The sequence below is a fragment of the Nyctereutes procyonoides genome, unplaced genomic scaffold, assembly GCF_905146905.1.
Source record: "Nyctereutes procyonoides isolate TBG_1078 unplaced genomic scaffold, NYPRO_anot_genome, whole genome shotgun sequence".
Classification (NCBI taxonomy): Eukaryota; Metazoa; Chordata; class Mammalia; order Carnivora; family Canidae; genus Nyctereutes; species Nyctereutes procyonoides.
This window is the reverse complement of record NW_026575046.1, coordinates 54,085,289-54,100,235: the sequence shown is the minus strand read 5'-3', so window position 1 is coordinate 54,100,235 and position 14,947 is coordinate 54,085,289. Positions and strand designations below refer to the sequence as shown.

Below are 14,947 nucleotides of genomic sequence, written 5' to 3'. Positions count from 1 at the left end.
CCTGTTTTATACGCGGGGAAACAAAGGCTGTGTGCTGACCGCCAGGAGCCCCGTGACTAAGCAGCAGAGCCCGGTGCAGAATCCGGGCCCTACTGAGCCCCAAGCCCGCTGGGGCTGTCCCCTGGTCCCACAGACCTCTGAAGCAATGATGGGCCTACGGGGAGGCAGACACTGGACTTGGTCCACCAAGACGTTTGCCATTATGCCCAACCCGGAGGATCTGCCTCCAGCCCCAGGCTGCCCACAGCTGTCACGTCCACTCAGACCCTGGGCGCCCTGGACTCCTCCGGGCACCTCCCATGCCTCAGCTTCCCCCCACCCCAGCACTCCCGGTCCCCTCCCTCCTCACAACACCGAGCACACTGTGCCTTGATCACCAACGGGGCCATGCGAATGGATCGGGAGGGTGCGAGATAAAAGGGATGAACGAACGGATATATGTGGTTTGGCACCAACTCACTCTGGTGCGTGCATTCTTCGTGAGTCCAGGAACAGAGACGAGACGAGGCTTCCCCTAACAGGCTGCAGACAAAGGCTTCCATTTTCCCAGGCCCGAGACGCTCGCCTGTATGAGCCGTGGGGCAGCCGAGGGACACCATCTGACGCCCACCGTGCACGCAGGTGGAGGGGGTGTCTGCACAGTCAGCGCTCCCTGGAAATAACGGTGCGTCTCCGGGCGCCTCCAGCCACGTGCCAGACGCTGGCGCACAGTCTGAGTTACCTCCACGACGATTTCACGCTGAATTTGCTGAGTCTCCGAGCAGAGTCATAAACGTAAAGGAGGCGCGTTTCTCCGGGCCTTCACCACATCTTTCATCCAGAGAAGAAGCGGTGATAATATTTGTAATGTGTTTACTGACAGGACCAGGGGCTCTGTGCAGATAACTCTTTTATGACACAAAGTACTTAACTAAGATGGAAAATGGCATTACTCATGTTAAATTCAAAAATGAGCATTTTGTCCCAGATTGCTAGAAACCCAGTAAATGTCATTAGCGATCCGAGGTTACAACGCAATCCGCAAAGGGTTACTCTCTGGTAATTACATCTCCTGTAGCTATAGAAACACGGGACGGGAGGCTGAGCCGGCTGGCAGCTCGTTCCCCCCCTCCCCCCCAGAACGGCTCATCTGCACGTTGTCGTCTCCAAAGACCAGGCTCCAAGTCATGCATCCCAGCAGCCTGCTCTTGGGGGAACTGTTTTCCCCACGGGCGCCAGGACCGGGCTGCTGCGATCCTCCACTGGAAACGAACGACCCAAGACAGAGCCGAGGAAGGACGATCGTCCTGTGGCTTCTGCACGGGAATGTGCCTCCAGAATGGTGCCGGGAAGTCATGCTCAGTGGGCCCTCCTCCCCGGCCGAGGCAAATGCATTATTTCCGGGCAGCGTTCTGTGGTGCGAAGCACTTCCCCACGCAGGGGCCCACACTGCCAGCTCCCAGCTGGCTCCCGGCCCTCCCTCGCAGCCCTCCCTCCAAGACCAGGGAACAAGCCCCTCCCCGCAGAGCAGCCTCGGAGCTCCCGGCTGCTCACACCCACTAGGTGCAGGCAGCACCTGAAGGCTCTGGGAACCGGGAGGATGCTCAGCAGGCCCGGGGACTGGGGGGCACTTCCGGAAGCCTCAGGGGTAGTGAAACTGGTGGAAGGAGCCTGTTAGCCAGCAAGATGGGCCAGCATGTCCCTGCGTCACCTGGACTGCCCCCGCCTTCCCTCACGTCTATGACAAGCACCACCTTCCCTCATCTCGTGTGCGTGACCAGCGACGGCTTCCCCAGCACCTGGTGGCCTGGTACGGTCCCTCTCCGGCCCCACACAAAGCGCCCAGCTTTCCCTGTCACCCACGAACACAAACACGCTCTGCTGCCACCTGTCACAGCACAAGCCCCCTGGGCCTCCTACCCCTCCAGCCCAGAGCCATCCTCATTCCCGGATACCACCCACACCCTCTTCCACACACATGTCAGCCGGCACCTGGGGGTGTGACAGCAAGCCAAGCCCCTCTGTCACCCCCGGGAGAGGAGACGCCGGGCCTGTCCTCATCACCTGCAAAGGACCAGGGTTTTCCCCAGTCATCTTCCTCTGGGCCAGCGGGTCTCAAAACGTGGTCCTCGGGCCGACAGCATTAGCGTCTCCTGGGAACTTGTCAGAACTCAACATCTTCCAAGTTCTCAGGCCCCACCCAAACCTAATGAGTCAGAAACTTTGGAGGTGGGGCCCTGAAATTTGTGCTTTTTAGCAAGATTTCCAGGTGATTCTCATGCAACCAGTGACTGCTCTTTAAGTTCACCTGGGGAGGGGGCACCTGGGTGGCTCAATGGGGTGAGCGTCTCCCTTCAGCTCAGGCCATGATCTGGGGTCCTGGGATCCAGCCCCGCATAAGGCTCCCTGCCCGGCGGGGCGTCTGCTTCTCCCTCTGCCCCTCCCCCTTGCATGCTCTCTCGCGCTCTCTCTAATAAATAAATAAAATCTTTTTTAAAAAAAATCACCTGGGGAGCTTTCAAAAACCCTGAGACTCAGGTTGCACCCCCCCAGACTGCAGGGGCCCTGGTGTCCCCGACTGTGCAAGTTCCTACGTGGCTCTCTGTGCAGCTGGGGCGGAGAGCCACACAGCCGGCCCCAGGAAGCACAAGCTCTGGCCCAGACGCGGGTCTAGCATGGCAGCTAGGGCCCAGCAAGCTCCCACCCCATGCCTGACACTGGCCATCACCTGTCTGATGTCCAACAGCTGCCTCGAGGCCACAATAATGCCCAGGGGACCAGAGAACCTGGCAGCAGACCTGCCCAGACCCACATGTGCCACCCCCCCAACAGGTGTCCTTGAGCTGCCGGGGACCCCGCGGCTGTGCCTGCAGAGGTGCTGCTCATCACCCCACTGACGGCCGGCTGCAGTAACGGGAAAGCATCTAGGACCCAGCTTAAGGGCTGGCCCCCAGGGCAGGCCGCCTGAGGGAGCCCATGTGACAAGTCCTGCCTAGGCTGGGAACCCTGAAACCCAAGACCCGGCCCGTCCTCGGTAGCCAGCATCTCTCCCTGATGCTCCCCGCCGTATCTCCAGCCCCACCTGAACGTCACCCCACGGTGACCCTTGCCCTCTTCCCTTGTCACCCACGAACACGAACTTGATTGAGAAAGGCCCGGAAGAAAACAAGCCGAAATGCAACCCCAACTGGTCAAAGTGGACGTGGGCTTTTCTTCTTTTCTTTCATTTTCAAAGATCCTGTCCTATAATTCTTATGTTACACTTATACTTTAAAATTAATAATTAAAACAAATCTTCCCTATACCTCAGGGCCTAGGTCAATGGCGCACACCTTCCCTGGCCTCTGCACCCTTGGGATGCCTTGGCTGAGCTCCCAACATCTGTGTGCACACCTGGCTGAGCTCGGAGCACCCACAGCTTGGGGGCCCTCCTCCTCCAGCCATCACCAGCTCCCTTACCCCACGGCCAGCCTCAGGCCTCAGAGGAATCCCACACGGCCCCCAGGAGCCCTGGGATACCTCAGCACTGTCTCCGTAAGAAGATAACCTGGCCCTCTCGGGCAGAGGCCCTGGCTGTGGCAGCTAGGGACACCAGGCCCGTCTACTCACCTGTGCTGGGAGGGGTCGGCAGGTACACAGGTAACTCGAGGGGACTTCCAGGGCCCTCAGCCCAGCACAGACTCCTTCTCCACTCTCTGCACCCCACGCACCCGCCCCTGGAGCACCACACAGCCGGCCCCAGGATGCACACGACAGTCAGTCACCAGAGCTCCTGGACAAACAGGATCACAGGATCATTCAGACCGCAGCCCTGCCTCCCCTTGAAGCAAGCCTGGAACAGAAATGCCCAAGTCCTCAGAAGTTACCGCCCCTGGGTGTGTCTGCTGTCTTGCTTAGGACAGCCCTCGGCAGAGGGGCAATTCCACAGGCACCCACCAAACCTCTCTCCCTCCTGGGGGCTCGACCGGCTGTGCTTCCCTCTCTCGTCTGGCCAAGGCAGGGGCTCTACTCCCACGGCATTTAATCTGCAAAAGTTAAATGTGTCATCACATGCCCACGACTATAATTAAACTCACCCTATTGGCAAGAGAATCCACAGGTGATGACAGACAAAGAAGCCCTGTCTCCACTCCAGGGACGCAGCTCCCTAACAAGCATCTCATTCACAGAATCGGGGGGGGGGGGGGCGTCGATGGGGAACCGCACGGAGATTAGGTCGCAGTTCTGTAGAAGCAGGCGCAGTCACGGCCGACTGGGCAGTCGGCTTCTCTAGCGGCACCTCCCGGTTCACCCTGGCATGTTCCTCATGAAGCGAGCCCCCGGGGACTCCCCCACCCCGGGCTGCCCTACCCCTGGGCTCCTGCTTGGCTTCAGCCACCCGGAGGCACCAGCAGGCAGAGAGCTGAGCTGGGCCCAGACTGGCAACGGCTGTGGGTCCACTTAAGGACGCAGCTTCCCCCCACCCGCTGCATCCTCCTCAGAGGCTCAGCAACACGGCCCTTCCCCCCGCCCCTCCGGCCCACAGGGAAGGCTGGTCCCCTATCCCAGGTCGGTTCCTCTTCATCAACTGTTGTGGCCCTTAGGGATGTGTGATCTGCTTCTCGCCCAACGCTGGCTGATTCACGTGGAGACTCAGCACCTTCAGGCTAAAGCCTAAAGAGCTGGGTTTCAGCAAAATATTCCAGAACCTTCTCCGAGGTGGGCTGGGGGACTCGGGGATTAACCAGGTCCAAAGCAGGATGATTCACAACAACCAGCAAAGTGTCCCTAGGGATGCCTGCTGGCCCTGTCCTCAGGTCTGTCCATTCAACTTTTAAGAGGGATTTGATAGAGGATAGTGACAGCTACTGACCCCGAATGGCAGTGTTAGAATCCAGAAAGATCACCAGACATCAGCATAGAGCTGAGCTCCACTCTGTGCTCAAATTCAATAGAGGCAGCAGTACCCTGGGAAAGGCTTGGAGGGGACAGCCAGGCCAGGGTGCAGGACACAGGCACGCATCATGGAGTGTGGCTGAGGAGCCCAGAGAAAAGCCTGGCAAGCGGCCAGCCAAGTGAGAAGGTGACATGAGAGCCAGCTCCAGACACCTAAAGGGATTATCTCCAAGAAGATAAAGAACAGGGGAGCAGTGCCAAGGACTCTCTCCCTCTGATCCAATTAAAGTCGTCTGCAGCCACTAAAAAAAAGAGCACCAGCAGCACCAACAGTCACACGCAGAACACGGGCCCAGCCTCAAACCACAAGCTTCCTACCGCCAGCCAGGGTTCGGGGCGGGGGGTCTTACTCCAGGCCTTCAAGCTAGCGTCCCACCCCAAGGATTAAAGGGTTAAAACAAAATTAATATCTCTATACAAATCGGTGGGTGCCAGGTGGGAGGTCCGGAGGGGGAGTGGGAGAAATAGAGGAGATTAAGGGTACAAACCTTCAGGTGTAAAATAAATATGAATAAATGAATGAATGAATGAATGAATGAATGAATAAATAATAAAATAAAATAAAAATGCCACGGAGATGAAAAGTATGGCACAGGGAATACAGTCAATAATATCGTAATAATGACTGGTGATGGATGGGGACTACACTCACTCACGGTGGTGAGCACTGAGCAACGTGCAGAATGACTCAAATGCTGTACACCTGAAACTAATGGGACACTGCATGTTAACTGCACCCCAATAAACCTTTACATCAGTATAATCTCCATGCCCCGAATAAGACTTCTGTTGGAAACAGTAAAAAGCAGAAATGACATTGCCAGACCCGTGCCAGGAACACACACACACACACAAAGAAATTTGCGACAATTAGTATTAGTAGCGTATTAGTCAGTTTAAGCTAAGATGCACTGGGACGATAAGCAACCCCAAGGTCTCAGGGGCCGACACGTTAGCTGCAGGTGGGCCACGGCTCTTGGTCTGAGGAAGCAGCCCCCAGCGCTCCTGGCCGAAGGGAAACCAAACACGCCAGAACCGTGCAACGGCTCTCAGGGCTCCATCCAGGAGAGGCCTAAGGCACACTCGCCCCCGCGTCACCGGCCGAGCAAGTCAGATGGGCAGGGATGACACCATCAGAGCAGTCCGTGCAGCTTCCCCCTGAGAGCCGCACTGAATATTTTGAACAATAAGGCAGCCCAGCACGTCCAGCCAGGACACAGAATCAGAGAGTAGAAGCTTTGTTTCATGGGAAAGGTGATAAATATAAGAGAAAATGCTGGAAGAACCCAAAGGTAGGGGCTCTGATTCCCCAAGAACACACAAGAAACAGACTGAAGCTATAGGCCCCAGTCTACCCGAAGAGTTCCCAGAGCTGAACAAAGAACCCATATTAGAAATCAGAAGGACACAACCCGCCTAAGGAAACGCTGATGCACTGAAAGGAATGCTAAGTTTCATGACTGAATAAATGTCTAAATCTCAAAGAAAAAGAGAAAGAGGTATCCTGATGAGGGACATGGTGCACTTGTAGGCTTCAGAGAGGCGCGTGCTGACAGGGGAAGTGCGTCCCACATCCTTCACAGCCATGGCTTCAAAGCCTGGAGAGAACCCGTAAGAACATGGGATGTGCCTCCTTTAATGAGCTCAGCCCCTGCTGATGGGCCAATGGCCCAGGCCACCCCGGAGGCATAAAGACCAGAATGGCTGCTCTCAGACCCCAGAAGCATTGTTCTCTCCTCTCACCCATAAATCTGGATCCGCCCACGTTCACCGAGAACACTCTAGGGCCCATCCTTCCTCAGGTGCATCTGTAAACTATTTGCATGCAGAAAACAAAATGTCTCTGAAATATTGAAAATGATGAACTCACATAAATGCATAGAAATAAAAACATGAATATATAATTATAAAGAAAAACAGGAGAAGCATGGGGACCACCACCATGCGGGTGAAATCATCTTCAAATCAGAGAAAAAGTTAATTACTTCAAATGTAATCCAGCTGAGAGCCCTCCTTCCCCCCCCTGCCCCCCGGGGAATCGCATCCCTAAGAGCTCACGTCTGCGTGGGGGCACAGACGGGAGCAGGGGGCGGACCAGAGACAGAGATGGAGGCAGAGGGAAGAGGAAGGAGAAGGATGGAAAGAATCCAGTAAAGGAAAGGGAGCAAGCGAAGCAGGCCGGTTAGAGGCCGTGCCCTGACCTCCATCCAGAGCAGATGGTGAGCAAGAAGGTCCCTAGAGCACCTGGGGGGCTCAGCGGTGAGCATCTGCCTTCGGCCCAGGGTGTGGTCCTGGAGATGTGGTAATCAAGTCCCTGCAGGGAGCCTCTTCTCCCTCTGCCTGTGTCTGCCTCTCTGTGTCTCTCATTAATAAATAGATAAAATCAAAAAATAAATCAATAAATAGATAAAATCTTAAAAAGAAGGAGGAGGAGGAGGAGGAGGAGGAGGAGAAGAAGAAGAAGAAGAAGAAGAAGAAGAAGAAGACGACGACGACGACATAGTAGTAGTAGTAGTAGTAGTAGTAGTAGTAGTAGTAGTAGTAATAAAAAAAGTGGTGGTAGTTGTTGTTCCCTGGAGCCAAGCAGTAGGGCTCTCCCAGGGGAAAGAAGAGGAAGAAAAAGAAGAATAGTAGTAGTAGTAGTAGTAGTAGTAGTAGTAGTAGAATTAGTTGTTCCCTGGAGCCAAGCAGTAGGGCTCTCCCAGGGGACATGGCCGTGGGAGGCCCCCGACCGCCAGGCTCCTGGAGAAGCTGGCCAACACAGGACTTCCCCGTACGAGTCCTTCCTGGGGGAGCAGGTGAGAACCCAGGCAGTGGTTTCTCCCAGTGAATTAACCTGCTGGCATGTATTCAACCAAAATCAGTCTCTCCTGAGCTTCTGTGAGTCACCCCCACCTAATCCTTAGACACCCATGAGTCTGCACCCCTCAACCCCACAGCCTGTGGGGCGGCCCAGGCAACAACCACCCTCCTCCCCAGTGCCCCGTTCTCCGTTCTACCTTCCACAGGGAAATTCAAGCACGGCCTGTGTGACCTCAAAGCACTGACAACGTGCCAGGCACGAAGCTCCACGCTGTGGAGACAACTTCATGACAATCCTCCCAGCATCTCTTACTGCCAGCGGGTACCAGTATCATCCTCATCTTAGAAATGAAGGAAGCAAGGCTCAGGGAAGTTAGGTGACTCTCCCAAGGTCACAGAGCAAGTGACAGGGCTAGATTTAGAAGCCAGGTGGGGCCTGAGTGACCCGCAGGTGCCCCGCTGCCTTCCTCGTGGGCGCTGCTTAAACGGTCCCTGCAGCGCACTTCAGCCTGGACCCCAGCAAGGTCCCCGGGAGTTCACGATCCCAGCGGGGACACAGACACAGTGAAATGAAGCATGCCATAGCAGGTGACATCACGGCGGGCCCAAGGCGAGGCCGGAGAGGCCGTGTTCAAGGAGCTGGGCCCGAGGAATAAGCGAGTGAGGGGAGGTGGGCACGGCACCTCCAGAAAATGGAAAATCACCAGTCAGCCCCGCTTCCCCAGAGCCCGCTCGGGAGTGTGATAACCATGATAACAGACACGGACAGTGATGGAAGGCGAGCTCCCAGGGGAGGCCCCGCGGCCAGACTCCACAATTACCAGCCGCTCGCCGGCAGCTCTGGAGCTGACAAGACAGACAGTTCCCTCGCCTGCGATGCAGGAAATGTTTTGTGTTTTCTGCTTCGGCTTTAATTCTGAGCTAAACAAAGACCTGGCAGGTGGGAGATGGAGTGCTGCCCGGGGAGCCCATCCATGCCTCCCAAACAGGGTTCCAAAACCAGCGGAACAGCTGGGGCTGCAGGGGACATCACTGTCATCCTTGGAAGGGCCCATCCCGGGACCTCCCGGCCCACTCCCTGGGGATCGGAACACGCGGCCACCTCGGGCAAGCCCCACAAGGGTCCAGGCTCTGTTCGTGGAGGCTTCCTCCTCACACCGTGGGAGGTGGTACGAGTATTATCCCAATTTTGTGGATGAGGAGACAGGCTCACCTGGATCGTGTGACGCTGCAGCATCACAGACAGAGTCAAGTTGCAAGTCACCCTGTGAGAGCCCAGAGCTCCAGGTGGTAGGGCCTGCAGGAGCCCAGGAAACAGGCAGGTCAGACAGGGCCTGCCAGCATGGGAAGGGGGTAGGGTTCGAAACTGGCCACAGATGGTCCCACGCCGTGGCAAGGATTAGGTGTGAAAACACTAGCACCAAGCCTGGCACCAGGGAAGTGCTCAGTAACTGCCACTACCCGAAGGCTGAAGGCCCCATGAGGGCAGCGACCTCATCTGCTCTGCCCCCCTGGGATGCCAGGGCCTCAAGGGTGCCTGGTGGCCCTGCCAGGAGATGCTCAGCAACTAGGGATCTGGGCCCCACAGATGCTCTGTGGTTCTGCAACAGGCTCCACACTCCAGACCCAAGCCCAGAACATTTTCAGAACTTTCCTTTTCCAAGCTCTTGGCTTGATCAGTCGGACATTCTGGTGTCGCAGGTGAGGAGTGAGCGGGGAAGAGGCATGACGAAGGAGGCAGGAGGCAGAGCAAGACACAGCACACCGCCCCAAAGGCCAGACCCCGCCACGGGCAACCCAAACTCAAGGGCCCTGGGCAGGCGCACAGAAGCAGCATCCAGAGGACGTATGTGTCCGGGCAGCACCAGCACACCAGCCAGCCCTGCTCCCCAGTCCGACCCGCAGGAAGCACAACACGGCCACCCCACTCACCATCACGTCTCCAGAGACCAGCCCAGGAACCTAGTCCAGAGTAGGCATTTCATCAATATTTGTTACAGAAATCACTGCCCAAGGAGCCTACTGGGTGCGGGGCACTGCTCCAGGAGCTTCACTCTACATAACCAGGCTCCTTGGGCAAAGTGGAAGCATTATTCCAGGGTTGCCAGGTGGCAAAAGGGAGGCTCAGAGGGGAAGAAGCCATTTGCCTAGAGTTAACACCTCCAGGGGGTGATGGCAGCGAGTTGGCCTTGGCCTATGCTCCTTCCACTGCCACACGTGCCTCCTAGGGCGAGGATAGACGAGAAATGGGCTCTTTTGGAACAGAGAGAGTATTTACTCTCCCCGAGCAGCTTCTCTGAGCCCTGTGCCTACCGAGCCCAGGGCAGCCGGGGCAGCAGCTCCAAATCTGCCAAAATTTAGCTCAGGTCAGAGCCAAGTCTCCCCTGAGATCCTGGTCCCACCCTACCAGGAGCCAGCCAGGCACTGGGCCACCCCTGGGGAGCCGGGAGGGGGCCCAGCCGCCCTGAGGATCTTGGGTCCTTCAGCCCAGGCCCCTGGTCCAGGTCCGGGGTCAGGGTTCAGCAGCACCCGGACTCCAGAGTCCCCCACACCTCTCCTCTGCTTGGGCATCAGGCTCCAGGGGCATGGGCGGGGCCTGGGCTGGAGTGGGCGTGGCCTGGGCGGGGCCTGGGGTCGGAGTAGGCGTGGCCTGGGCGGGGCATGGTCTGTGGTGGGCGTGCCCTAGGCGGAGCCCCGCCCACCGCTCCGCCCCCAAGGTTAGAGACCCTGCTCTCCCGTCCGCGCTCTCTAATCCGCGCCCCCGGGAGGAGTTAGAGACCCCGCCCAGGTGCTCGGCTGGGGCGCCCTCGCGCCCCGGGGCCCGCCGCCGCCCCCGCCCCCGCCCGGCAGGAAGCGCCCCGCGTTCCCAGGCCCCGCCGCCCCCTCCCCCGGCGAGCCGAGCCCGAGCATAGGCCGCGTTTGTGGGAAGCCGGGCTCCGCGCGCCGAGAGGGAGTCGATTTATTCTGGAGAAAACATCTTTGTTCTGCGAGTGAAGGGGAGCCCTTTGCAACAATTTAATGCTCTGTTCGCGGGCCCGGGGGTGGGGTGGCAGCGCGAGGCTCGGTCCTCGAGGCGGAGCCGCACATAATGAGGCTTCTCACTGCCGCTCCCCGCCGTCCTGCCAAAAGCCAGGACGGTTATTTATCCATTAATCTGACATTACACCCCCTGCATCTGATCTGCTTAAATAAATTTGGTGGGTGGAGTGTGCGCCTGGCGGAGAAACCCGCGCGTCCCATTTCCGACGCGCCAACGCGTGCGCCCGAGCCTCGCCAGCTCGCCTTACCCTCCTGGGGCTCTGCGGGGCCCGCGGCCGCACCCGACCAGGACCCCGACCCGGACCCCGCCCGGCCCGCTCGGCGGGACCCCGACCCGGACCCCGACCCGGACCCGCCCGGACCCCGCCAGGCCCGCTCCGCGGGACCCGACCCGGACCCTGCCCAGCCAGCTCAGCGGGACCCGACCCGGACCCGGACCCCGCCCAGCCAGCTCGGCGGGACCCGACCTGGACCCCGACCCGGACCCGCCCGGACCCCGCCAGGCCCGCTCCGCAGGACCCCGACCCGGACCCCGACCCTCACCCCGCCCGTCCCGCTCGACGGGACCCGACCCGGACCCCGACCCAGACTCCAACCCGGACCCGGACCCCGACCCGCCCGGACCCAGCCCGGCCCGCTCAGTGGGACCCCAACCCGGACCCGAACCCCTCTCCCGGACCCAGACCCGGACCCCTCTCCCCGACTCGCCCAGACCCGAACCCTTCTCCTAGCCCCACCCGGACCCGGACCCGGACCGAACCCCTCTCCCGCCTCCACCCCACCCAGACCCGAACCCCTCTCCCCGCCCCACCCGGAACCAGACCGTCTCCTGGCTGGCGGACCCGGAGACAAGCCACCTCCTTCCACCACCATCTACAGGTGGTAGGGAAGAGGGAGGACACCTCAAACCCGGACCCCCACTGTCTGGGCTGGAATCCCAGCTGTGCCACTCAGGAGCTGGGTGACCTTGAAATATCACCACCTTCTGTGCCTCAGTTTCACCACCTCCTACTTAGGGCTATTGTGAGAAATGAAAGAGTTAATATGTATTTAAGGTGCTTAGAACAGTGCCTGGCACATGGTTGTTGCATAAAAATTAGTTTAAAATATAGATAATGTTTAAAATCCACAATAAGTGTTTGTAAGCAGGGCTTTGGAGAGGAGCCACAGCTCTGGGTCCTAAATGTGACAAAGGGGCGTAGGGCACTGGTCTGCTGCCCCCCCACCCCGCTCCACCCACTTCACTCAGTTGAGGGTGGTCATGGTAGGAGGGTCATGGAATAGCTCATTCCAGCAAAGGGTCCCACTGCTTGACCGTGTCTGAAATCCCTTTTTCCGCCCCACAGCTTGCGTTTTACAGAGGAGCAAACTGAAAGCCAGAGAGGGGAAGGGACCCGTCCAGCATTCAGCAAGTTCACAGCAGAACTGGAAGGAGAATCCAGGGCTTCTATCCCCCAGGTCCAGCTCTTGGTTCTGGGCTTTTTGATTTGGTTTTGTTTCCCTGCAGCAGGAGACCTCCTGCCCACTCACCCCATTTTCAGTGAGGAGCTCAGCAGCCTCTCTACCTAGCACCAGGTCAGGACCACCCATCACTATGCCCAGCTGGGCATCCTTCTCTCCCCTCCCAGCAGCTGCAGCACCCCCCCCCAGGAGCTGAGAACCTAACCTACAGCAGGTGAAACCCCGAGACCCTCAGACTTTAATACCCCACACCCTGGGGGGCTGGCCACCCCTGCGCATGTATCCTTCATTTCTCATTTCATCTTCTGCTTCTCTGCAGCATCTCCTTGGCCCAGAAATTGCTGGAATTTCCTACGTGTCCTCTCTAGATCTTGTCTGCCCCTTGACACCCTGTACCTTCATCCCCAGGGCTGTCTGTGCCCTGCCCTACAGGCTGGAACCCAGCACTAGGTGACACCTGAGGCCTGCTGCGCCCGCCCGGCCACCACGTCCATCAGAGCCTTGGATGTGGCACTGGCCCGCGCACACCCAGCCTGAGCTCACCGCACCCCTCTGGGGCTCTCCCCAGCCAGGCCCAGCCCGGAACACCTCCCACAGGGCCGGGAGTTCCACCTGGAGAAGGATGCTTCCACAGTCTTCTTGCCCAGGAGAGGCAGCCCAAGGCCCCATGCAGACTGCTGAGGCGAGTGGAGAGCGAAGCGGTGAGTCTGTAACCAGGGAGGAGCTCTGTCCCACGCAGGAGCCAGGAGCCGCTCTGCCCAGGCAGCTGCAGGCCCAGCCCCTGCCTCCTTCCGAGCAACAAAGAGGCAGGCATGCGGGCAGACAGACGCCCACCACAGAGACCTCCCACTCGATTGCTGTGTCATTATCTGCCCCTCCTCCTGGCCCCACAGAGGGGGAGGCCCCTCCGACCTGTCGCCAACTGTACCCTTTGCCAACCAGAAGCTCCCACAGGAGAACGGCTGCCTCCGAACCTCCAGGAAACCCTCTGCCCGTTGCCATCTGCTCCTGAGGCCTGCCGAGACCCGAACCAGCCCAGCCCTTTCCTTCCTAGCCAACTCGGAGAACATCAAAGTGCTGGAGGCAAGAAGAAAGTCCCCGGGCCACCCGCTGGGGGCAGACTGGGGCAGACTGGGGCCCGCTCAGCAGTCCTGGCAGGCTCGAGCTCCTGACACCCCTGCCCTGAGTGCAGTCTCATCTTAAATAACCCTCCTCACTAGCCCCCTGCTTTACCTCCCTGGCTGCTCCCTCTCTTTTGACTCCTGTCCACCCTGCAGCTCACGGGCACCCCGATCAGTGCTGCTCCCAGGAAAGTGATCTGAATCCTGAGTTGCAGGGGCTTCTGACCACTTCAGCTGGCCCCGGCCCCTGATACCCCGTGCCAGGCACTGTGCCAAGTGCTCTGCAGTCTCAGGCTCAGCTGGAGAACACGTCTCCCATCTAACAGGGGAGGACACAGGCCGGCCCCCAGGCATAATGCTTCTAAGTGGCCCAGCCTGAATTTAAACCCAGATGTGTGTGAATCCAGAGCCCCAAGCCTTCCCAGCAGGCCGTGGGGGCTAGCCCACCCACACAGCTGTTCTTTCCCATGAATGAAATCAGACACGGAGTCTCACTCCCACAGCCACGCAGGATGGAGGAGAGTTGGGCCCTGCAGGCCATGTGTCCTGGGCGTTCTGACTGGGGGTCTGGCTTCCTTCAGGGCCGCTAAGACTCACCTGTCATTGGCAGCGCGAATGGAAATCAGCATTTTACAGCAATAAAAGGCTGCTCCTGGTTAGACATCAAACGAATCCATCTTCTCTGACAGTTAATTTTCATTTTGCAACTTTCCCTGGTGACAACGGCAGGTAACGACCCTGGGCATCTGCAAAGTCGCGGAGCAGCAGCCCAGCCGCCCACACCCCTGGCTCCTGGCTGCCCTGGTTCAGCGCCCCCCACCCTTCTGTGCCTGCTGATCAACAGCCCCCTGACCCCCACTCCCCAGGCCGAGCCCACAGAGACACCCCTCTGCCCAGGAACGTGTCGCAGGGCGTCAAGCCCGAGCCACCCTCCCTGGGACACTGCAGAGCTCAGACATGAAGCCACTGGCACAGGCGCTGATGGCTCCCTCATCCTCACTGATCCGCACCCCCACCTCCATCATCACACACCCCCCAACATGCCTCTGGCCCCAGCACCTGCCACCAACCCTCAAGGCACAGCACCAACGACGCTCTCGGGAAGTCCCCCAAGCACCCCCTTCTCCGTCCCCAGGCCCAAATGCAGAGCACTCCCATACCTGGCACCCCTGACCACCTCCAATGTCATCATCAACCATGTCCGACCCCCAAATGCACCTCACAGATTCCCAGCACTCCCACACAGCTGGGGAGCCCGAGTCCCACCCAAGGCTTCCCCCATCTGTACTCGGGGGGGCAGAGGCAGATGAGATGGAGCCTTCCCCAGAGGAAGGCCCTCTGCCCACTCTCCCGACCCCTGATCTCTACTGGGCCGTCGGCTCAGCTCAGAGTCACCAAGTGCAGTTTGCCACAGCCAACTCTGCACCTGCTAAGAGAAAGGACAGCAAGGCCAGCCCGGCCCTGGACTGGGGCTCGCTTGGGGGCCCCAAAGCCAAATGCAGCAGCCTGGCTCAGGAAACCCCCCAAGGACTCCCCTGCACCCTAGGACTCACAGCCACAAGGAAGCTTAAGTTCATGGGAGGGTCTTCCAGTGACCCTCACCCCCTTTC

The 14,947-nt window shown here is 58.8% G+C and overlaps 1 protein-coding gene and 1 long non-coding RNA gene across 5 annotated transcripts in view; one reads left to right on the top strand and one right to left on the bottom strand.

The window, feature by feature from the left end:
• GRID1 (glutamate ionotropic receptor delta type subunit 1) overlaps positions 1-14,947 on the bottom strand; it is a 634,358-nt gene that overhangs the window by 538,338 nt on the left and 81,073 nt on the right. The gene's annotated exons all lie outside the window — the stretch shown is intronic.
• On the top strand, positions 11,525-13,986 carry LOC129509970 (uncharacterized). Of its 3 annotated transcripts, none has more exons than XR_008664451.1 (3): positions 11,525-12,430; positions 12,536-12,917; positions 13,171-13,986. It is a non-coding gene; the product is annotated as an uncharacterized LOC129509970 (long non-coding RNA). The 3 variants fall into 3 exon arrangements; XR_008664452.1 differs by having other exon boundaries at positions 13,162-13,986; XR_008664450.1 differs by having other exon boundaries at positions 13,159-13,986.